Source organism: Apis mellifera, linkage group LG5 (assembly GCF_003254395.2).
Source record: "Apis mellifera strain DH4 linkage group LG5, Amel_HAv3.1, whole genome shotgun sequence".
Taxonomy (NCBI): Eukaryota; Metazoa; Arthropoda; class Insecta; order Hymenoptera; family Apidae; genus Apis; species Apis mellifera.
Window position 1 is genome coordinate 11,611,387 of NC_037642.1, and position 24,214 is coordinate 11,635,600.

A 24,214-nucleotide genomic window follows, 5' to 3' on the forward strand; every position below is an offset into this window, starting at 1 on the left:
GTAGTCGAAAGTTCCCTTGCTCGAGTCAACGTGGAAAGATGAAAGCGAGTCATCGAGAATTCCTAGCCATCTTCCCTTTTATACCCTGTCAAACGAGAAAGCCTTTTGTTCAAGCCTCCCTTCTCCTTTTCTTTCTTCCTCTCATCTGAACGGTTAAATTTTCTAAAACGTATTTCATGCGTTTTCGAAAAAATTGAGAATCGAGAAAAGAGCGTCACTCTTTATGAGGTAAGGAAAATTAACGAAAGATGGAGAGAATTATCTTTGCCTTACCCCTTTTCCCTTTTGGATGTTGGACAACGTTAAAGGGATATCGGGGAAGATATCCTCGGGAAATCTGGTGGCCGATTGACAGCTGAATTGCCAACTGTCAAATAACAAAATGTGTTTTACATTTGGACTACGCCAGCAAACCTAAAAATTCAACTGAAGCCATCTATATGAGTGAAATCTGCAATTACTTAGTTGCCAACCAAATACATACCAAGATTCAATGATAAACTCGAATCTCGTTGATTTTGGGAGGACACCCTGTATTAGTCTGCAGACGAGAGTTGATCGACGGCTGGCCCGTTATAATTACAAACTATCTATTATCCTCGTTTGACGAGCGCTAATTAGACCACCCTCTCTTCTCCTTCTCCCTTTTCCAGTTCAATGGATAATAATATCCCGACTTGGAAGGTGAACGATCAAAAAAAAAGAAAAAAAAAAGGAAGAAGGGATAAATAGAATAGTTGGTTGGAGCGAGAGAAAATGGGTGGATCGGGTTGCTCGAGTTTGGAAACTGGGCCAGCTCGATTCGAACTGGGGAGGATTAAAGCGAGTTTTCGAATAAACGGTGTGTGCGACCGAAAGGGTTAACGGAGCACGTACAACGAGCGGCGGATTTTTTACGACGCCGCCATCAACCCCGTAATTTCCATGAAAAATAGTCGGTGGGGGGGGGGGAGGGAGGACGCGAGATTTTCTTCCCCGTTTCGCGAAGAATAAAAAGAAATGGGCGGTGGCGGTTTAGTTTAATACGGCGGGATATGCAACGGGGTCGAAACGAGATGCAGCGATGAAATTCTAGAACGAAACACATGGAGGGAGCTTCGTATTCGACCGGGTTTGGTTTACGGGCCCGCATTAATTCGTTTCCTCGGGACAAATACCCGCGAATGGGAACGAAAGTCTCGCGGGTCTGATTGGTTAGCGTTGCAAGGAAATTTTATTTTCTTCGTTCCCTCGATCCAGGCAATTTTAAGCAAAATCTCTCGTAACGTGACTTACTGTGTTCGAGTATGTGTGAGCTAGATATTGGATGATTATCTTAACTCCTCCTGTAGAAAGTGATTTTTCTTGTCCTTTTTCAATATTCGTATAGAATTCGAAACGTATTTAAATTAGAATCCAGAGAATTTTAAGTTTATTATTGGATGATTATCTTAACTCCTCCTGTAGAAAGTGATTTTTCTTGTCCTTTTTCAATATTCGTATAGAATTCGAAACGTATTTAAATTAGAATCCAGAGAATTTCAAGTTTATTATTGGATGATTATCTCAATATGATGTAAATAATTTTTACGATCTTCAATATTCGAATTATAATTTCTCTATTACTGGATTCTAACGAATCTTCGATGATGAAATCTCGATTAGAATCCAGAGAATTTTAATAAAAAATCTCTCGTGACTTTCGAAGATAGTTTACCTTTTCCAGTATTGGATGTTACTTCGTATATTCAAATTGTCGATGAAGAAAGGAGCCATTCTCTGTGCCATTCTGCAGTATTGTTTCACTGACAGAAGAAATGCACGTCTTCTATTAATATATTGTATTTAATTATATATTTATTTTATATATATTTTAATTATATATAATATATTAAAAAATATTTCAATATATTATATCTTCCAATAATTATCCTAACAACTTGTGGAAATGAGAATACGATTTTTAATGTTCAAATTATATTAAATATTCAACGAGCTCGAAGGAATCTTTCCTTCGACCAGACTCGACGTCGAAACATTTATTCGAATAAACGAAGGAAAATAAAATTTATCGAAACTCGATCCATCTCCTAAATAAGGGAGATAAAGGGTGTTTCCATTGGCCAGAAAGGGTGGAACGAGACTAGTCCGCTTTACATCGTAAATAGATTACGCGCATAAACCGTGTACGCGATTCCCCTCCCTCGCTTCGTCCGTATTTTTGCGAGCAATTATCCGGCTATTTGATTTCACGCGCGTCAAATATTGCCGGGTCGCGTTACGAAACGTGTCCACCTCGGTGAAAAAAAGTAAAAAAAAGTTGTAACCGGTGAGCGAAGCTCGGGTCGAGTCGAATCAGGCGGCTTCAATCTCCGAGTTTTGGTCGAAAGAAGGAAGGAGAGAGAGAGAAAGTTATAAACGATAATTCTCTCTCTCTCTCTCTAGCGGCGCAATTAAAAACCTAATAACGAATCGAATCGATAACACTCGAGGGCTGCGAGTGAATGAGCCGCGAACGAGTTTCCACGGAATTCGTTATCAATACTTTTCCTCCTCCTGGTTAGAAATATTAATTCTTCCCGATCGAGGAAAACTTCGACCCGTCCATTTCCGCGGAGTGAGATCCCTTCGTCGATTTCCTCCCCCGCATTTCAATTACAAATTAAGCCGTTCCGATCGCGCGGGATGAATTTTTAAAAAGCTCCGCGGCAAGGGAGGAGTTTTATTCGAAAGTTCTCAAAGGGGAAGGATCGATGTTGTATATATTCGATCCACAGTCGAAAATCTTTGGAGCGAAAAAAAAAAAGAATCTAGTTCCTCGGGGAGGGGGAGGTTGTATATTCAAAGGGACCTCTCTCGAGGGAGGGTATCCAATGTATCATCGTGCTAACAATACGACAGAGAGAGAGAGAAGAATGGAAGAGAGAGAGAGAGAAGGGAAGGGGAAATGTAGAGGAGTCGGGTTCCACACCCACCATTTTGTTCGAAAGGTTATTTATTACTTATTGAAGCGGTCTTGTAATTTCCTCGCGTGATATACTACTAGCGGAAAAATAATATCGGCCGCGTATGCATTATGTATCTCTGTTCTCTGTCTCTGTCTCTCTCGCTCTCGATTCGTACAGCACGAACGACGCCGATCGTGCTCGATTTCGTTACACCGAACGTGGAAACGTCTCCTCGTTTCGAGGCGGAAGTCACGGGACAGTATGCGAAGTTGTATTTAATGCGCTGAATAATGGCCACCTCCGTTCAATTATTCAACTGGACAAAGTTTACCCAAGTTTACATTTTCGGGATCGAACGTAAGGGAGACACGCGATCGATGAACGACGAGTGGAAGGGAGAGACAAAGTATAAAACAAAGTCGAATTTATTTCATCGCTCCGTTGATAAATTATTCCTCCGTCGGTAAGTAAATGATGCACGAGTTGCCTCTCTTTTAGAAAAAATTGTTAGAAAAAATCCAAATTCCAAATTCAATAGACCTCGTAGACCGTAACGCGTTTCAATCAAAATCGAATAGATTTCTCAAAGAGGCGTTCCATATCTCGACAGAGAACAAGTGAACGAACGGAATCGGAATAAACGTCGCGCAAGGACGTCGCAGGCAAGCGGTAAGTGCAGCGTTGCCACATCGCGAGGAAACATGGAAACATGGTCACGGTGTCTACGTGTCGGAGCGTGCACCGTGGCGTGGATACGTTTCGGATAGAATTGACCCGGATATAATCCGGGGACGGTCGAATCCTCGAACCTGCTCCTCCTCCGCACTTCCTCCGTCCCTTCCGGCGCAATGGTGTGTCCGGTGTGTCGGACGGGCAGGCTGTGCCGGCCGTAAAGTGGTAGGAGCGCGAAACGGGTCAGCCGGCGAAATATAACCGAAGCCGCGTTGCCGTTTACCGAAATACTCCTCCTACGGCCGCGCGACGACAACTTTCGATCGACGGAGCACGGTTCCTTTTTTTTAATTCAAAGGAGGGAAGAAAATTCTAATAACGGGAAAGGAGAAAAGGCGAGTTAAAGTATAACAAAGTGGCGAGAAACTGAGGAATAAATTGAAGGGAGGGGCGGCCGCGGAAGCGAACGTTATTAAAACGCAGTCGGTCGGCTGCGCGATGGAACGTAATTAAAAATCTAATTTCATCGCGGCCGAGGCTGAAACCTCGAGAGGCGAGACGCGGCAAAATTATGTCCCTGTAATCATTTCGTACACAAATACCTGAATAATCGTCGTCTCCCGATTGCCGCCAGTTCCAAATTAATCTCGCGTACGATCTCATACCACGACGTCTTCGATCCAAGAGCAGTAACATAGTTTCTCCATAAGAGAACAGTTGCAAACGTTTACGAGCAGTATTTTTACTCTCTCCCCGAACGTTTCGCAAAAAGAATGCTAATATATATTCAAAACGAGCTTACTTTTACTTTATTCCACGATTTGCTCCCCGCAGTATATCTCCTTTCCTCTTTCGATTCGAGAGAGAGAGAGAAACATCCGAGTGTTTATCCGCGTTTATCGTGCACGGGAGGGGAATGTCGAGCATCGAAATTTAATTTCACAAGTTGGCTGGCAGCGATCGCTTCCGTATTGTGCCCGAGCGTCGAAATTACCGGGAACGTTTGGCTTTTAAAGAAGTTTCCGTCCTCGGCGTGTGTACACACGGGCCAGAACAAGCGTAGTATATATCGTTCCCCCCGTTGTTTAAACGGGGCAAATAGGAATGGCAATAATACTCCCGGTGTCTCGGCCGAGTATCGACCCCTCTCCTCTCTCTCGAGACCGATGTCTACGAAGAAAGGAAACTTTCGAAAGAAAAGGATGCTTTTCATTTCGTACTACATTCCTCTCCTTCCGACTTATCTCTTAAATTTTTCCATTCGAAGTATAAAATATATTATCGAATTTTGAGATTAAGAAAAAAGAGAGAGGGAGAGATGGAAGAGGTTGTCAAAGGGCTGGAAATCGATGCCTCGTTAGGGTAATGCGTTCGGCGCGAGTTTATCCGGAAATTGATCGCCGATATTAATCCGGGGAGGGCTCGCCTGTGTCGCGGTTTCGACGAAACGGCTGTTTCCCTTAATTGGAATATGAAACGGAGGGGAGGCGCTCCCTTGAAAATAATTATTCAAGGACACGGTTCGTCGAATCCCCGCCGATCAACCCGACCGGATTAAAGCGAATCTCGCGTCCGAGTTTCGAAATTGCGGTTATCCAACTTCGTACCCTTCCTCCTCCAGGAGGAGGAGGACACGAAGACAGAGAGACGGCCTTCCCAACTTGTGCCAATTTCCGTTTGAAAAAAAGGAAGAAAGGAGGAAATAAAATCAGTACTACTGGAATTTGAACTTCCCCCCGAGTTAAAGACGTCGAAACGAACGGGGCACGGGCGGAAAAAGATGCTTAATTAAGCTTTAATTCACCGCTCTTCCATTTCCAAGCTTCTTTCTCCCTCCCCCCCCCCCCCCTTTACGTACAATTTTTGTTCTCGTCTCGGCCGCGCGATATTTCACCGGACGGATTTCCAGCAGAGAGGAAAGAAAAGATGGCAGAGAGTGGCCGTGGGCTAAAGTCGAGAGATATAGGAGGAGGCGCAAAAAAGTTGCAGGTGCGAAGCTCGCTCGTAAGGCTGGTATAAATTTATACCAGACAACTTTCTTCCCACCAATACGACTTGCGTTTCACTTTTAAGAATGAAACGTCCATTTTATGGAAAATCTTCGATCTCTATGGTTTACGAATTGGGTATTAGTTTTCCTTGGCAAAGCGAAATTCCACGACTTTGAACGGATGGAACAAAATCCAATTCGAGGAGACCTGGAATCGTTACTGGAATCCATTCCACCCCCATAAATTACTATGTATATAAATATTTATTAAACTATTATTTAAAAATTGAAAAATATTCAAAATTTAAGTTTTTAATTATATAAATAATAAACAAACACGAATAATAATGCATAATAATTAATTTTTAATTTAATTTTTTAAAATTTAAATTAAAAATAATATTATATATTTATTTAAATATATATATATATATATGTATATATTGATATATAAATATTTAAAATTGAAAAATATTCAAAATTTAAGTTAATTATATAAATCATAAATAAACAAATATGAATAATAATAATGTATAATAATTAATTTTTAATTTAATTCTTTAAAATTTAAATTAAAAATAATATTATATATTTATTTAAATATATATATATATATATATATATATGTATATATTGATATATAAATATTTATTAAACTATTATTTAAAAATATTTTTAAAAATTGAAAAATATTCAAAATTTAAGTTAATTTTTTATCCTTTTTTAATTATATAAATAATAAACAAACACGAATAATAATGCATAATAATTAATTTTTAGTTTAATTTTTTTAAATTTAAATTAAAAATAATATTATATATATATATATATATATATATATAAATATTTATTAAACTATTATTTAAAAATATTTTTAAAAATTGAAAAATATTCAAAATTTAAGTTAATTTTTTATACTTCTTTAATTACATAAATCATAAATAAACAAACATGAATAATAATAATACATAATAATTTTTTAAAATTTAAATTAAAAATAGTATTTATTTAAATATATATATATTTATATTATAATATATAAATATATAAAAATATACTTTATATTAATAAACTATTATTTAAAAATATTTTTAAAAATTGAAAAATATTCAAAAACACGAATAATATGCATAATAATTAATTTGATTTTTCAAAATTTAAATAAAATCTAAATAAAACCAAATTAAAACTCAAATCGATTTCTAACGACGAAAAGATGAACAGGGAGCTCGATATCGTACATTTAAATTTTATATCTGGCACGAAGGTTGTTATTTCGAGAGCAGGGTAAGACGCTAACGAGTAATTCGTTTTATAATTTAGGAGATCGGAGACGAAGGTTACATATTCATGCAGCTTCCTTCGAATCTAAATAATCATTCTCCAATTGGAATTGGATAATTTAACGTGTTTCCGCTATTAATACGACTTTAACGGAGATAACGAAGAGACAACGTTGGTCCCAACCGAGCGTCTTTACATTCGCGAGGGGTGAAATTTCGTTTGCTATAATCGGAGTAGGAGTAACGAAGAAATTGAAAAGGAGAGAAATGGGCTGGCGAGGAAGCCTCTTCGAGTCTATCGGTTGATCGAGAAAGAGAGAGAGTTGAATCGAAAGCGGTGGTCGGTCGAAAAAGGAAAAAGGGGGAGAGGAAGATGAAGATGCCGGATGGAATGGACGGGGGTGAAGGAAGGGAGGCAACAAAAGAGCTCCTCTTTCAAAGTATTTCTATGACGTTGCCGCGTTTCGTGGTTCATTAGTGAAAAAGGGTTTCCCTTTTGTTGGCCGCGATACCATTGCGAAATGCTCCACGATCCCCGTCTGCGCGCCATTAGCCGAGTTACTCGAACCCACCACTTTGTTATTTATATACCAAATTTATATACATCCTCTTCCTCTAAAAATGTCCTTCTCCCCCCTTTGGAAACGAGATAATCGACCTCTGATAATCGAGTATAAATAAATATGTAAAAAAAATTCGCTTTCTCCCTGCTGAAAAGAAGCAAGTGAACGCTTGATTTTCGAGAGGGATCGTTCGAGCTGCGATATGAAAGGACGATAGGAGACGCGAAATGGACGAAATGCGTGCATTCGATGGGATCTTCGCAGCGAGGGTGGGCCGAGTCCGAGATCCGAATTCGAGGATATCGCTAGGTTTTTTGCAATTAGCAAAATGGGGGAGCGGAGCGAATGAATGAAGCGAGCGGCATTGTGCCTGCGCCGGCGATAATTCCTCCTCCGATGCGCGCTTTTCTTTCCCGTCGAAACGGGCCGAGCCCCGACCAAATTATTCCTTCCTTCGATGAAACAGTGAGATCAGGGATACGCGAAATTGTGGAATTTAAAATTGTATTGGGTTGGCAACTAAGTAATTGCGGATTCTTTTTTAGAAAATCAAAGACAATTTTTTCAATTTTGCAATGTGTTGCCCGTTTTGATCAATCACCTTTTGCCATCTTTCGGGCAGCATCGTAATCCCACGTTCGTAAAACTTGTGGTTTTTATTAGCAAAACACTGAATCAGGTACGATTCGATATCATCATCGTTATTGAAATTTTTACCATTCGAGGAGTTTTGTAAAGATCGAAACAAAAAGTAATCAGATAGTCAGATGTGACAAAACATCCCAACCAAGCTCCAACAATTTTTGCCGAGTGACCAAAGTCATCATGGAATACAACACCTTTTCGATTTGTCGATTCGGGCCGCTTTTCTTCAACCGCATCGTTTAATTTCGTTAGTTGTTCAACGTAGACGACAGAATTGATCGTTCGGTTGGGTGGTAAGAGTTCAAAATAGACAATTCCTTCGTAATCGCACCAAACTGATAACAAAACCTTCTTTCGACGAATACCAGCTTTTGATGTTGTTCGAGCTGGTTCACGTGGCCTGCTCCACCATCTTTTCCGCTCGATATTGTTGTAAACAACTCATTTTTCGTCGCCAGTTATCGGTCGTTTTAAAAATGGATCATTTTCATTACGTTTCTTTAGCAAATCGCAGCTGTTGATGCGTTGCGTTAAACGCTTTTCTTTCAGTTCGCGAGGAACCCATGTATCGAGTTTTTCAACATAGCCAAGTTGTTTTAAGCGGTTTTCAATGCGTGTACGCAATACATGAAGTTTCTCCGCAATCTCACGAGTTGTACCGTGACGATCCGAATCGATTATCGCTTTGATTAGGTCGTCGTCGACTTCAACTGGACGACCAGAGCGTTTTTCGTCTTCGTTTGTCAAATCAATTTTGACACTGCCGTTCTTTTAAGGCTTCGTCGCCATAAACAGCGCGTAACTTTTCGTGAGCTTGCGACGCGTTTTTCCCTTTGCGGAAATAAAAAAGCAAAATACGACGATAATGTTCCTTTTGATTTTCCATTTTTCAACGAAAACTACGCAACCGATAAAAAAACTTTTTTTACCGATTGAATTATCAACTATCGAATAACAAAATGTGTTTTACATTTGGACTACGCCAACAAACCTAAAAATTCAACTGAAGCCATCCATGACTGAAATCCGCAATTACTTAGTTGCCAACCCAATAAAAATATTCCTGAGATACGCGAGATTGTAATTTTTTAAAAATTTCATATTTGGAGGAAATCCTCGTCGAAATAATGACAGAGAAAATTGAATTGATCCGGGTTTATTCGATCTGGAATTGTCCCGTGTTTGGGGCAACGGTTGCCTATTCCCCGGCGACAACACAGCGGCAATTTACGTCGGTTTCGAGAGGGTGGAAATTGGCAATTACTAATGCGTGACCAATCCCACGGACAACTCTTGCCAGCGGCCTCGACTCGCGCCATCGAGCGCCGCAACAATCTGGCCTCGGAGAGGTTCGGCCGCGGTAAGCGTTTCCATCCGATCGAAACGAAAGCGGTAAGCGATTCTTTCCAAAGTAAACAAACTCAACATATATATATATGTACGAAAAGGGGACAAAGGTTTGTTTGTCGATTTTATAATTTCCACCCTCCTTTGAATTCTTCGACGGGCGGAATTTTAATTCTCCTCTGAAAAATAACAAACAAGGGATTTTTATTCGTTAAGGAAATAAACTTTTCCTTGGGAGATTTTTATCGAGCTCCGTATTTAAATCTTTATTCGGGATCCCGAAATCGAAGTCGCGACAGAGGGAAATGAAAGTCGAGATCGTGGCAGCTATTTCGCAAAGCTGCGGCGAAAGGAGGGAGGGTTTGCATGGAAAATCAGCGGGAAACGATCTCTCGAACGCTTCGAGGCTCGCTCGCGACGGCACACGCGTCACACGGCCCGACGTTAAAGCCGGCTTTACTTGGAGCTTCCTACGTCTACGATGCATATTTATGAATCGTAGTCATGGTCGACGACGACGTTACTGTCGTTGCGGTGTTAAAAGTACCGCTTTTGCTTTCAGGCCACCATCGATTAAACGTCATTCAATATTTCGTCGTCGACTTTGAAAAAGTCTTCTGGAATAAAGTTTTTTTCCTTTCTTTCGTACGTTCTTCTTAATCCTCCCCGGTAAATCGCGGAAACAACGAAGTTCGGGGGGACCATCCATCCTCTTGCGCGAGATCTTGCAAGACTTTCACTTTGGCGTGTATATGAGAGGTAAACCTTTGCCAGAGAGGCTGGCAGATTCGCGTAACGCAATTAAGACGGGCAAACGAGGGCTAACTTTTCGCGAAATCTCGTTATTCCTCTCCCTCTCTCTCGAGTAAATCTGGTTCGCCTTTTCCAAGAAGAACGTCTCCTCTTCCTTCCCTTTTTTTTCTAACTCTCGTTTATCGTCCATTGTTTCCCGTTTGTTTCCTCAGGTTAAAGTTAAATGAAAGTGGACGAAACATTTTTTTAATTTTCAATTTGCCTTACGTGACACTCCCTTCGCCCGGAGAGAGAGAGAGAAAGAGAAGGGAGGAAAATCGGTACCCAATTGCGCGGAAACGAGAAAGTCGGCGGGAAGACGGAGAGGAGGGTGAATTTCGCGGAGCGACGATACGGGGAAAGGGTGGCTAAGTAACCAGCGTGTACGCGAAACCGAATTGAATTAGGAACTTTCCGCGGGCACATGCCCGAATTTGCATAAACGCCGCCAACTCACCTCGGCTACAAGCTTTCGAATCCGCCCGCGCGCGCCCTCCGTCCGTACGTGTCGTCACGCACACGTGTGTACACGTGCGCCGGTTAAATCCAACGAAATGGTCCACCTCGTTCGAGAGGCGCACACGCCCCCCTCTCCCCACACTCTAGCTATCGCTTGCACCGTGTCCCCGTTCCAGTTCGCGCTCGCGTACGTCGACGAAATTAATTAGCTGCTTTTTGCCCGACCTCGCGCGGAAATTAGTCACTCCCATCTTGTAGCATCCGGCCAACGATAGTTCCCCCTCCCCCTCTCTCCTGGCTAAAATGCAACGCTCTCGCCCGTTAATGGAACGCGTGTTCTTCCCGTCGACAAAGATTCCGGTTAATAAACGTGGGGAAAAACGAAAGAACGGTGGGACTCGACTCGATTAAAATTGGAAAAACTTTGAATCGGTACAACTCCGAGGATAATGGTTTCTTATCGACGGATCAGAGATCGTTGGAATCGTGGAATTTTCGTCTTCAAAATGCTCTTCGACTCGTCCCGATACGACTTTCCGTTCCCGAGATATCGTCGTGTAAAGAGAAAGGTATTTTTTTCAATCGCTCAGTCGGACTTCGGCACTCGCGCCTCGCCTCTATCCGAAACTTTAGATAACGCGATTTCTGGAAGGAAATATACGTTTCTAGAGAAAAATAATCTATTTAAACCCCGTCTAGGGATATCAGGATCGAGACAATGGAATGAATCGAAAAGTCGCCAATTTCGTTGAATAAATAGTAAGAAATCGTTGACCGTCTCTCTGAATGGTGGTCGGTCTCGGTCTCGGTCTCGCACAATTTTAGACTCTTCCGCGCCACCATTCGTATTTTCCATCTTCTCCTCTCCTCCCGTAGCCTTTGATCTCGGCCGAGTTCGGGGCCGAAGGTAAGAGCACTCCACGTATTTCTTTCCGTCTCTTTTCGTCTGTCACGGAATTAAAAAATGTTCCTGGGACGACGACCGTCGAATCTCTTCTCCTCCTTCTCGTCGAAATTCTCGAGGTGGCCGGTCCCCTCCCCCCCCCCCCTCTCGTAATGAATTCCAGCCGGCACTCGAGCCGCGTAACGCCGCGTATACAACCGGATATGCCGGAAAAATGCTAGGGAGCGTTTTCAGTTGGAGGAAGCGGGTGGGAAAAAAAAAAAATAAGGAAGGAAAGAAAGAAAAACGAGGGTCGCCCTCGTTTAAATCATTTATCCGTAAATATGAAAAAAACTTGGGGGCTTGCAAATTTCTGAATTCCCGGTTGTACACGATGTTACATCCGCCCTCGCTTTATATAAACCCAGTTGCCCCAGTTTTTCATCGGTTTACCGCGTCTTGCTCGTTAAATAAACCGTATTGCAAAAGGCGCTGGTCTCGAAATCCGTTCTCCGTTACGATCGAACAGAGAGACGGGCTGGGGGGGGAGGGGAAGCTTCTCGAGATATAATAAAGAAAAAAGCTGCCACGATTTCGCGTCGAATGGGTTTACCGTCGAAACGCAAATTTCCTTCGCCGGAATTATTCGATTCATTCGACGAGCGCGAAACAGAGATAGAGATATACAACTGGAAGAGTCGCGAAATCTTTTCTTCGTCGGATCACGATCGACGGACGAGCTCGTCGTCCGTCATGCTGTCCGCTCTTTCACTCTGCACTCCCTCTCCTTTTTTTTTTTTTTCACGAAACCTCTGCCAGGAACGGGGTGACGGGACAACGTCTATATAACACTTTTATATTGGAATCCATACGAGGCTCGTAAATCTATCGAGGCCGAGGTTTCAACGAGGCGGCGGAGCTTCGCGATTTCTCTCAACGTCGAGAAATCATCGCCCCCCCCCCTTTTTTTCATCGCGCCCCGTATTTTGATATCGTTTCGAGCACAGGTTTTTCGACGCCCCTCCTCCCCTCGAGAGGAAATCGTCGAACCGTGCGACCAGTTAATTTATAACTGCGCAGTTTTTCAATCGAGGAGGAGGGGAGCGCTTCGTTGAAGAAAATAAAAAGGGAGACAATCGATCGGAAGGATGTCACCCATTCGACGAGATTACCCCCAGCGCGTTAATCGGAGGAGCTTCGAGTGGAACGAGTTAATGATAATTCGAACGGAGGATATATAGGGTGTCCCAAAATTAAGGTAAGATTTGAATTAAATATACAAGATTCTTTTTTCAGGGTTGCCAACAACTTAAAAATTCAAATTTTGCGTTAATAAAGTGGAACGAATTAATGATAATTCGAACGGAAGATATATAGGGTGTCCCAAAATTAACGCAAGATTTGAATTAAATATATAAGATTCTTTTTTCAGGGTTGCCAACAACTTAAAAATTCAAATCTTGCGTTAATAAAATTAGGACATCCTTTATATATCGAACGAGTTAATCATAATTCGAACGGATATATATAGGGTGTCCCAAAATTAACACAAGAATTATTTGAATTAAATATAAAAGATTCTTTTTTCAGGATTGCCAACAACTTAAAAATTCAAATCTTGCGTTAATATTGGGATACCCTTTATATATATCGAACGAGTTAATCATAATTCGAACGGAGGATATATAGGGTGTCCCAAAATTAACGCACGATTTGAATTAAATATAAAATATTATTTTTAAAATATCGTTCAATAATAAACTCTCAGCTCGGTCAAACTGTTCTTTTTTCAGGCTTGCCAACAACTCGATGCAAAAATCTTGCGTTAATTTTGGGACACCTTTTATATATCATAATTTGAACGAAGGTTCCAAAATTAACGCAAGAATTATTTGAATTAAATATAAAAGATTCTTTTTTCAGGGTTGCCAGCAACTCGATGCAAAAATTTTACGTTAATTTTGGGACACCCTTTATATATCGAACGAGTTAATCATAATTCGAACGGAGAATTATTTAACGCAAAAATTATTTGAATTAAATATAAAAGATTTTTTTTTCAGGCTTGCCAACAACTCGATGCAAAAATCTTGAGTTAATTTTGGGACACCCTTTATATATCGAACGAGTTAATCATAATTCGAACGGAGGTCCCAAAATTAACGCAAGAATTATTTGAATTAAATATAAGGCTTGCCAACAACTCGATGGAAAAATCTTGTGTTAATTTTGGGACACCCTTTATATATCGAACGAGTTAATCATAATTCGAACGGAGGTCCCAAAATTAATGCAAGATTTGAATTAAATATAAAAGATTCTTTTTTCAGGGTTGTCAACAACTTAAAAATTCAAATCTTGCGTTAATATTGGAACACCCTTTATATATCGAACGAGTTAATCATAATTCGAACGGAAGTCCCAAAATTAACGCAAGATTTGAATTAAATATAAGGCTTGCCAACAACTCGATGCAAAAATTCAAATCTTGCGTTAATATTGGGACACCCTTTATATATCGAACGAATTAATCATAATTCGAACGGAGGTCCCAAAATTAACGCAAGATTTGAATTAAATATAAAGTTTGCCAACAATTCGATGTAAAAATTCAAATCTTGCGTTAACATTGCGACACCCTTTATATATATGGAATTCTGGCTTATGGTAGGCGGAAGAAGAAAGAGCACAATCATGCCCCTCTCGGATACTTTTTCTCGTCGGGACGACGACCGTCCGGTTAAAGAGGAATAAAGGAGAGAGAGAGGAAGAAAAAGAGAGAATAAGGAAATAAGGAAGTGGATAGGAGAGGAGACCGGCTCTCGAGGTTGGCCGTTCCAGGGCGGCGCGACGATTTCCTGGATGATTATTCTCTCGGTTTTTCGCGAAGGGTAGTACCTATTACTGGGGCGGCTGTGTGAAACGGTTGAAAAGAGGCCTTCCTGGGGGGAGGGGAGGGGTTAAGATCAAAGGAAGTGGCTCGAAGGGTCTGGGAGACTGTTACTGGCCGACTGTGCAGGAGCCGAGATCCGTTCACGCTGAATGAACGAGAGGAGAGGATGGAAACGAGAGAGAGAGAGAGAGAGAGAAAGACTCTCACGCAACTCTCGTATCGCCTAAATAAGCAATACACGACGGGAAAATCCGATTAGCTTCTGCCCACTGGCTCGTCCTAACCGAGTGACACGCTTCGAGACGTCTCCAAGGACGTGCATCCCCTCCCCTTTGTCCCTTCGCGCCAGCCTAATCGCGTTCTTCGAGATCCTCGTAATCTTAATCCCCCCCCCCCCCCTATTATATTCCACGACGAGCGAATCCCTTTAGGCGAGGTCGATTAAAATGTAGTAGCTATATATATTTGTCTTGCTTCCTCTTCTCGAGAAAGAAACGTCCGAGATATGGAAAAGATCGATTTCCCTTATGGGTTTTCTCGAGTCAGTTTTAACGAGACGTCACGCGCTAACAACCTCTACCATATATATATATATATATAGCATATCGATGCATACGTATTTAAAAGGAATCTCGCTTTGAGAGGAAGGTTAAAGACGAACCGTTGAAAAGAAATCCTTTAACTCTTGAACGGCGGCTGGAAAGGGGTTGAAGAAGGAAGGGAAAAGTGGATCGAAGACCCTTTGCAGCTTCGTTCCCGAATGCAGGCAATTCGAATGGTACAGGTGCGCCTTCTCCCCGGCCGGGAGGGGAGAACTGGAAAGGGTTACGTTTACTCTTCTTACTCTCCTCGGGAGGAATCTCGTTTCATCGATCTCTCTCGAGCGAGGAAATGTCCGAGGACCGCGTTTCGGTATTGTTTGCCGAGAGAATCGACGTTATCGCGTCGTATAAGAGGAAGAGAGAGAGAGAGAGTTTGCACTGGAACCGTCCCCTCCATCTTCGCGTTGCGTGGAATTCTTCGACGAGAGGGTCGGTGGCGCCGTTTACTCGGTAAATTTCTCGAAATAACTGCCCTCGAGCTCGAAAGCCATCCGATTCTTCGATCGCCCCCTAAGCTAGTTCCAAAGAAAGATCGGATCGTCCCCGGTAGCTTTCCAAGATTTCGCGTACATCGTGGATGGACGAGAGCTTAAAATATCGGAGAGTTTCGGGCGATAAAACGAAGAAGCGTATCGCGGAAATATCGGGGAAAATAATTATCGGCGATCCGATGCACCGGTCCCCATCGTTCGCAGAGAGAAACGAATTTCCACCGGCTGGATGAAAAGCGGTGGTGGAGAAATCGGCGATAATCGACATCCGATTTCTTCTCTCTCTCTTACTTGCATTATTCTGCGGCTTATGTCGGGTCATATTCGACAGAGTTGCCGATAAAAGTGAATCCAGTCGAGCGTCCACTCGGTTGTTAAATCTTGCGAAGAGAAAACGGTGTTTCTAAATTCTTTTCTTCCCCATTAAAGAGAGAGAGAGAGAGAGAGAGCGGTAGAGTAATTTCGAATGACAATTTGCCTCGACGGAGGCAGATTTCCTCGAACGGACATATTTTAATCGCGGAGGCACGAATAATCGTTAAACCGTAACAGTAGCTGCGTTTATCGCGAGCACGCCGCCGCCGTATATCTTCGTGACGCACTCGAAACCCAGTCGTGCTCACCCACTGCGCAGATACATTCCACGGACTCGTTTAATTTCGTTCACATCGCGCCGTTTATTTTTGCCACCGTCGTGCCCGCTGTCGTCTCGCCGACCCCCTCCAAAGCCTACGCTGAAGAATCTGAGAGCGGTGGGGAGGGGAGGAGAGGGAATGGCAGCTCTCGTCGCACCTGCATCTCTCTCGCCAATGCGGAGATCCATAACTCCTCGGTCGAGGGCAATTCGCCCGATTCCTTGAATACGTAATTGCCTCTTCCTCTTCTGCCTTCACCGCACGTTTTCCTTTCCGTCGTCGCCCATCTTATTGCGTCCCCCTCTGGCCGATATCCTTCCCAGGGGAGGGAGAGATATCTTTTCGCACTGAAGAATATATATATCGGATCTCGTCGAATAATCGTCACATTTTATCATCGAGTGTATTTATACAATCTACGTATAACTAGTATATTCGAATTCTCCTCGCCGAGAGAACCACGCGTAGTGAAGGAAGAAATGGAAGGAGGCTTGGCCTTTGAGGCAAAGGGCAAGCGGGGTCGCGGCATTAGAAGCCTAGCAGAATTTACCCACGATCGGGTAGAGACGAGAGCATGTATCGGGTTACGACCGCGTAAAGATCAGGATTTCACTGGGGAATCAACGTTCCCGACGAAAGGATCGGAAAGAGAACAGGTTTCTCGGTCGAGAAACCGTGGCAATCTTTTATTCTTATTGCGTTTTATATATATATATATATGTACATATCGATCGATTCCATGGAACAACCTGTTGGCCGTGCAAATATTTTCGTTCAAATATGTTATTTACGTTGGCGGTCGCGCGTCCCTGTACCGTGCGCGCGTGCACACGCGTAGGATGTTTGAACTCGGAAGGCGATACTCGGAGACGCGAATCACAAACGTCGAGTCGAACCAATCTTTCGAGAGGTTTCTCGATGGAATTAGCAAACGATTGAATCAGCCGCACGATCACACTGCCAGAAAAATTCTCGAAAATTCCTCGCGAAACGAGCAACGTCTCGACAACTGTCTCGAATATAGTTTAAACCGAACGGTTGCGACGTAGTCGCAATAAAGATAACGCAGCAGCGACCAGGTGGACAGTGTTGCCACGTGTGTGGCAACGGCCGGTAAACTTGCCAGCTGAGCGAAGAGTATAAAGAGAGCGTGTGGGTATCCCGCGTGGGAATCGTTCGTTGTTAGCCGGCCGGCAGTAAGTTTATTGCCGCGTAAACGATGCATTCCCTCTCCCCGCGAGAGTTTAAACTATAGCACGAGACCGTGGATGGAGATAGAATAAGCCGCGAAAGCTTCCTCCGGAAGGAAGTGTGTGTGTGTGTTTCGGGCGGATAATATACAGGGGCCATTTTTAAACTTAAGTATCGCCGAGCAACGCGATTTAAATGGAGATGGACGAGGGGCCATTGCCAACTGCGCACCTATCGCGGCGACTTCCTCCTCCTTTAATCCCTTTCTTCTCTTCTCTTCGTTAGAAGAGAACTCTTCCGACGTACCTTTTCTCGAGAAACCAACCAACCTGAAACGCAACGTTTACCCTTTCCGTTATTTTGAACAGAGACACGTGTTCACTTCCACCTCCCTCCTCCTCCTCCTCCTCTTCTTGTCGACAACGATACAACGATAAATGGACCGAGCCACCGAGATTTTTCTTCTTTCTTTTTTTTTTTTCCTTCCATTCCGATCGAACGAACGAAAGTATAAAGCGTTACGCGGTGTAAAACGCATTGGGATGAAGGGGAGGGGGGAGAATATTCGTCATCCAGCCGGTAAATTACAAATGCGCCGTGTGCAGTTCATTGTACGAGTGGATGCGTCTATATACCCCCCCGCTTTATTACGTAATTTCAGTTGGCAAATTATTACAATTCGTCCCGGCGGTTTGCACTGTTAACGATGTTTGTATTACACGTATACAGATAGGCGCGCGCGCGAGCGCGATGGGGAGGGGGGGAGGGAGGGGGAGGCCGCGCATTGTACGCGCGCGAACGAGAGGGGCAAATAGTCGAATCGATAGAGGACGGCCGCCTTTGGTATTCAAATCAAACACTTTGCGCGTATCTACATTTATAAACGTCTATTATCATTCGATGGATAATGAATCGCCAATTAATTACCATGCAATCAATGGCCGGGCCGGACACCGACGACGAAAGTACCGAACAGGAACCGGGTCGGCCGGTTTCCCGTTTCATTCGCGCCCGAAACCGCGTCCCGCAACAATTTTTCCGTCTTTCTTTTCTTTCGATCGATGAAAAATTAGCAACGGTCGATAATAAAGAAACAACTTGAGAGAGAGAGAGAGAAAGAGAGAGATATTCACACCACACACACACACACACACACACACACACACACACACACACACACGCACGCACGCACGCACAGAGAGCTGGTATTCGAAATTCCGTGTACGCGCGCGTCTGAAATTATGCCGTTGATTCGGCAGGAAAGGAAGAGATTCGCAATCAGGGGGATCTCCGTTTGTCGCGACCGGTGTCAACCGGCGACCGTCCGACCGCACCACTGTCAACCTGCGTAATTAATCCACGTTTCACCGGGCCGGACACCGACCTAAGATTTACCGCAGTCCAATTTTACACCTGTCCGTCATTCCAACTCGCGACACCTTTCGCCTAATGAAATTTCTCCTCCGTGATGATTATCGATGCCCACTTTATCCGTTTCGCCCGACATACTTGGAGATTTATAATAATAATTGCAAAATCGATCGTCTTGTCTTCCTTCTATCCGTGGAGATTCGCTTCTTCTCAATTTTCATCGTTTTCGTAACGCGTAACGTCTTCTTAATCACCGAATCGAGGAATGAAATTTTTCGAATCGAAAACGCGTTACGCGAGCCAATCTGCGTCCTTTATTTCGCCGAGGCAATATTTCCGCTCGCTAGAGCCGACATTTTCCAAGGTTATTGCTCGGTGAACCGAGCCAAGTATTGCTCGGTGGTCTTTAGAGTCCATAGCTCTGCCGCATAACTTTTCATTCGAATACGGTTTTACTTATTTCCATTGGACCGTTTTGAAGCAAGTTGCGAGGTCCTCGGTTACTCTACGCTTTCCGATCGATAGAACGGCTCGAAAGGTCGCCGTTTACAGCACCGTGACCGACACAATTCGTGATCGTTTGCCGAGAAAAAAATGTCGAGCAAAAGTCAGGTCGAAAAACGATCGATTCAACAAGCGTCCTCCCCTTAAAAGAGAGAGAGAGAACGAACACTTTTCTAAATTTTTTTAAAAACGATAATTTCGCTCGAATTTCTCTGTAAATTCGATTAAAGGAAATTAAAGGAAATTTGGAACAATCAGGGATAGTTGATCCATCGATCCGGAAGGGAAGGGAGGAGGGGGGAGGGAGTAATCGCGACTCGTTTGCATAAACGTTAATTTCAATATATCCCCTATATTTTCCGCCCTGGATATTTATCAATTCCGTCTGGAAACGGGAATTTGATATCTGATTCGACGCTGTTATTGTTACCTGCACCTGTACCGGCTCGATGTTATTGCAGTTCTGCCATGATTGACGCCGCGAAAAACCGACGCAATGAAATCACGGAAAAATAATGCTCGAGATACGAGCTACCCATCTACCTACCTACGTGTCGCGTTGTCGCCTCTCACGTATATTTTCACCGCATACCGTTAACGAATCTGTATTCGATATAATATCGGTCGTCTTGCGAATTTTCTCGAGAAATATTGAAATTGAATTTTCGAAAAGAATGATTGGAACCACTCGTTTTTTCCCCGAACTCTCTCTCTCTCTAGTTTCGTCCCTTCACATTTTTAAACAAAGCGATCAGTTAAGGTTGCGGATCCAAGATTAGCATCCGCAATTTATTCCGGAATACCTTCTCCCTGGCCCTCTGAAAATCTAGAGAATAGGTTTCAGACGATAGCAATGCGGGTCCGGCATCTGCAATTCATTCTGAATCTTTCTCAAGTTCCTTCGGGATTTCGGAAATCTAAAATGAATTTCAGATGGCGGTACGTAAATTCTTCGGATTCGCTTCTCGACCGATCCCTTCTAGCCTTCCTTTCCCATGATCGATAATTATTACCGACAATTCTCCGATTGCGAAAAATTCAATAATTTTCCTAAAACTCTCTCATGAAATAAACATCTTTGGAACCTTTTTGGAAACGAGCGTTAATGCGATCCTTTGATTTACACGCGATAAATTCAAATTGGCTGGACTCCGACCGTTAAAACGCTCGATAAAACGGGTCCCCGCTCGTTCGCGCCAACATCCCAAGAGTCTATGGATAAAACGTGGCCGGCTGGTCGAAACGACACGACGCGACCGTTCAAAAAAGTCGCATTGGATAAAACCGATGTAAAACTTCTTAAACGACTGGTTTGCGCGGGCAAAAGAGAGAGAGAGAGAGAGAGACGCTCGTGTCGTTATCGCGTCCGTATCGGTACAACGCGGCCACCGAACGTAACGGCCGTCGAACGCCGTGCCAACGATAACGACGTTGCCTTTCGATTCACTGCATCTCTTTGCTCGACCACCATCACCATCACTACACAGGACACTGTACGTACAAGTTTGCAACACTGGACGCGATAATGCGCGAAACCGGATCCCATGGACACGAGGTTTCCAAGGTCCGTCTCGTGGACGTGAGCACGCGATGCGAGTACATCCAAAGAGTTGCTTTGCGCGACACCTGGTGTGAGTTGCCTTGGACGCGCTCGTGGCGCTCTCAACGTTGTTAAAATTTATGAATAATGTAGCGAGATAATGTAGTTTCCTGGTAGTTCGTTCGAAAGTACGGATCTTTACGGAAATTTCAAGAGTGAGGGAGGGGAAATACGGAGCAATGTCGGAGATTCGAGGGAGACGAGAAGATGTACGCGAGACGTTGGATGGACTGGAGAGTGTGAAAAAAGGAAAGGAAGGGGGAAAGAAGAGCGAGGGGAATCAACGAGCGACGGTTGAAACAGTGGCGCGGTGATACGTACATATACATATATATATACATATCGATGGCGAGAGCAAGAGAGGGAAAATACGTTTCGCGCATTGTTAGGAGGATAGGGAACAAGCACGGGTTTACGCAGTGTCAACGATCTTTCCGCGTTGTTTCGTGGCTCGCTTTCGGGAACAAGCAACGTGCTAAAACGTTTTACGACCCCTCTCCACCCGTACAAACTGCGACCGCGTTAAAACAATCCACCGCGTTACAATTACGACGAGGAATCGTCGCTGCCCGGGGATCCGCAGAGCATTGTTGCCGCATTTGGGTGGCGACACGGATATTGCCGATATACGGTGCCCCATTCGCGATACGCGGCGTTTTCGTACGCCATTCGCTTCACCCACAGCGAAACGGTTCGACGACTAAGGCTTTACGACACGTTCCAATATCGATTCGTCCAGGAATTAACTTCCAGTTAGCGCGGTGCTAAAGCTCCAACCTCGAATCGCATTCGAACAGCTCGTCGAACGAAAGATCAACCACGTTCGTTATTCAACGCGGTGAGGTTACGATGCGGAAACTCGAATCTTGAACAGAAACTCGAATCGATCAAAGATGAGCGAAGATGGGATCCGTGGTCAGTTTCGTAGCGCGAAATTTTTGAGGGAGGAAAATTTTTGATCGCGCGACTCGAATTTCTACGGTATTCCGTAAATATTATATTCTACGTGGATAAATTAATAGCGTCGAGCAGCGCACTCGCTCGATATCGGGATTGCGCATCTTTTGCGCTTACGCATGCGCGCTAGATACACACGAACGCGTGTACCTTCCAATATCTTCGCCATCATCGTTGCGAAGTAGATGCAAAGTGAGACAGAGAGAGAGAGAGAGTTTCCACGTTACCGCTTATTTGCTCGGTGATGTAAACGCGGTGTTGGCGAGCGGGAAAGGAGACGGCGAAAAAGCCGTGGGAGAGAAGCCACTGAGAGCAAAGGGAATGGAATAGAGCTCGGGGATGAACGACGACACGATGCATCTGATTTATGAGGTCCGTAACGGGAGAGCTGGGAAGGTTGGTGCGGCGCAATGCGATCTCCTCCCGTTTTGCGGTCGAGCTTCTTCCGTTCCTTTTACGTTACTTAAATAATGCGGCCGGAAACAGTATTTGATTAAACGGTTTTCTGAAATACGAGATCGAAAATCGGAATGCGTAGCGAGATTTATCGATGAAATTGATTTTCCTTCTTTTTTTTTTTTTTTTTTTTTTAGTTTGATTGGCTCGGCAACGCGACCGGAGAATAACAGATGATCGCGAATATTGGATGGCCGTTCTAAACTTACATTCACTTATATGTATATATATATAGAGAGATCGAATCGATGAAAGGATGGGAGGGGAATGGAAAAAAAATAGAAAGGTTCAATTTCCATTTCATTTGGGATTAACGGGGACAAATCTAGGCGAGAGTAGATCGTGGACGGACGATGAACGACCGGCACCCCGTATCCGGCGTTTGCGCGGCAAGTGGCATTAATTTTTCCACAACGGGCCGCGTTCCCCGGCTCCTGGTGTAACGAAAACTGATTTATATCCGCACGAGCCATGGAACACCGATAATTACCGGTAATCGCAATTAATCAGATTTATGCGTGTTAACTATAAATCTGATTACACCTAGGTATACACAGGTATAATAATGCTAAATCTCTCGCTAGCTTCGATTCTGGCTAGCCGAAATATAAATTACACGGGGTCGAATCTATGACTTCTCATCGTCGATCCCCCATTCGATATCCCCATCTAATTTTCGTTTCAATTTTTACAATTGCTTGAGGAACCCGAGTAAAAAAAAAAGAAGCGAAGAAAAAAGGAGAACGTTCATTCCTCTTCCCATTTTCATTTTTCTCGTCCGTTTCCTCTCCCTAGCTGGCGAGAAAACGTATCTGTCGCCACGAATCGACAGCTGCGCCCGAACACCGAGGGCGAATAAAATTTTCGACCTCGGTCCCTCGATCTCTGACCTCCCCCTCCCCTTGTAAAATTTTCAAGTATATTCCCTCTCTCGTCTCGGAGAAAAAAAGAAGAAAAGGGACCCGATTTCGAGGCGAGAGGAGAAAACGAGTGTAATCGAGGGAGAAAGGAAACCAAGGACCAAGGATATTCGCGTCGAAGGCGATGGCTTTCGACCCGGGAATCCTGGGGAGGGCGGGGAGGTCAGCCTCGACGAGGGCGCCGCGTAATCCAGAAGGGATCTTTCCCGGACTCGTTCCCGACCTCCCGACTCCGATCCACCGCGGGATCCGTCCGATAGAAATTTAACCCGCCGTTGTTTGCTCCATCTCCACTCCGGCTCGAACGATCGAGTTACGCCGATCGCGTGCAACGAAACTTTCCGCGAATCCAACCACCCGGTCTGCTCGCCTTGCGAGAGACCAGAAACTTTCCACTTCCCCCCAACCCCTCCCTCCCCCCCTCTCCCTTCGATTCCTCCGATTCTTTCGAGACGCGCGGCGAGAAATCCGCATTTGCGCCGTGCTTGTCGTGACGAGCAGAAGGGATCGATATCGATTGTTCGAGTATGGTGTTGAAAGAGTGTGTGGAGGGGGGAGGGGAGGGGAGGGGGGAATTATATCGGCGTAAACGCACGGTTTCGAATTCCGAGATCGATTGGAAAATAGGGGTGGGACGAAATATCCCCGTTGGGATCGATCCGTTTTACGATTTCACGATCCATTTAAGCGCGTTTCGACACTGTGCAACCGCTCTCTCTCTCTCTCTCTCTCTCTGTATCGCTCCAATGGAACGGACGATCGAATGGGATCGGAGTTCAAAGATCGAGGGCTCGAATTATATATACATATATATATCGTCGTTGTGCATCTTGTAATACGAGTTGCCCGTGCAAATTGTGCAAATCTATTCATCCGTTCCGCGTCGTTGCTTATGCGATCGGACGGATATTTAATTGGAAATCGATCGATATACGTATTTATCACGAAGGGAGGCGCGTTAATCTTTAAGACTCTTTCACTCATCGTCCCTCACTCCTCTTCCAGATTCGAGTATAGGTGAAAGCTTTTGTTC

General features: G+C 43.8%; 1 protein-coding gene across 3 annotated transcripts in view; it reads right to left on the minus strand.

The window, feature by feature from the left end:
* Positions 1-24,214, minus strand: part of LOC411116 (nephrin) — a 235,484-nt gene that overhangs the window by 118,515 nt on the left and 92,755 nt on the right. The window contains exon 1 of one of the 3 annotated variants that reach the window (XM_026441041.1): positions 19,796-20,848. The exons of the other annotated variants lie outside the window; for them this stretch is intronic. The gene's annotated coding sequence lies outside the window, so the exon portion shown is untranslated. Of the gene's footprint in view, positions 1-19,795; positions 20,849-24,214 lie in introns of those variants that run through there. 3 annotated transcript variants of the gene reach the window in all.